We start from the raw sequence: 543 nt of genomic DNA on the forward strand, positions 1-543 counted from the left end.
ATGTAATACAATTATCACACTTGATATATGTTTTTAAAGATGTGTTATGCAATTTCATGCGATTGTCGAGTATTAAAGTTACGCTTAAGATTATCATTTATTTATACGTAATATCAAATAATTACTTGTAATGTAAACCAACCTATTATATTATCCTCGTCATTTATATCTTTCCATCAATTTACTTCAATGTAACAGCTGAACCATGCATCATTAACATATATATTTCTTTTATCGAAAAAGTACTCTGGGTTGCCAATATTATATTTATTGCTTTGCACTTATAATATACTTTTTTTGTCTAACCATCATGGTAGTCGCTCTTTCATCGACATATAACCAAATATCATCACGAAATACTTTTGACTCCGTCTTCCCTCTCTCCTTCCTAGATTTCGTTGCCTACTTCCTTCTGAGCCACCATATCTCAAGGGACATTCCCTCACTTCTTATCTAACCCACTTTAATGTCCTTCGTGAGTTTTATACAAACAAATGCCCTAGTATACAGAATGTTATGATCAATAACTCGAGTATGTATTAT

The sequence above is a fragment of the Penaeus monodon genome, chromosome 27 (assembly GCF_015228065.2).
Source record: "Penaeus monodon isolate SGIC_2016 chromosome 27, NSTDA_Pmon_1, whole genome shotgun sequence".
NCBI lineage: Eukaryota > Metazoa > Arthropoda > Malacostraca > Decapoda > Penaeidae > Penaeus > Penaeus monodon.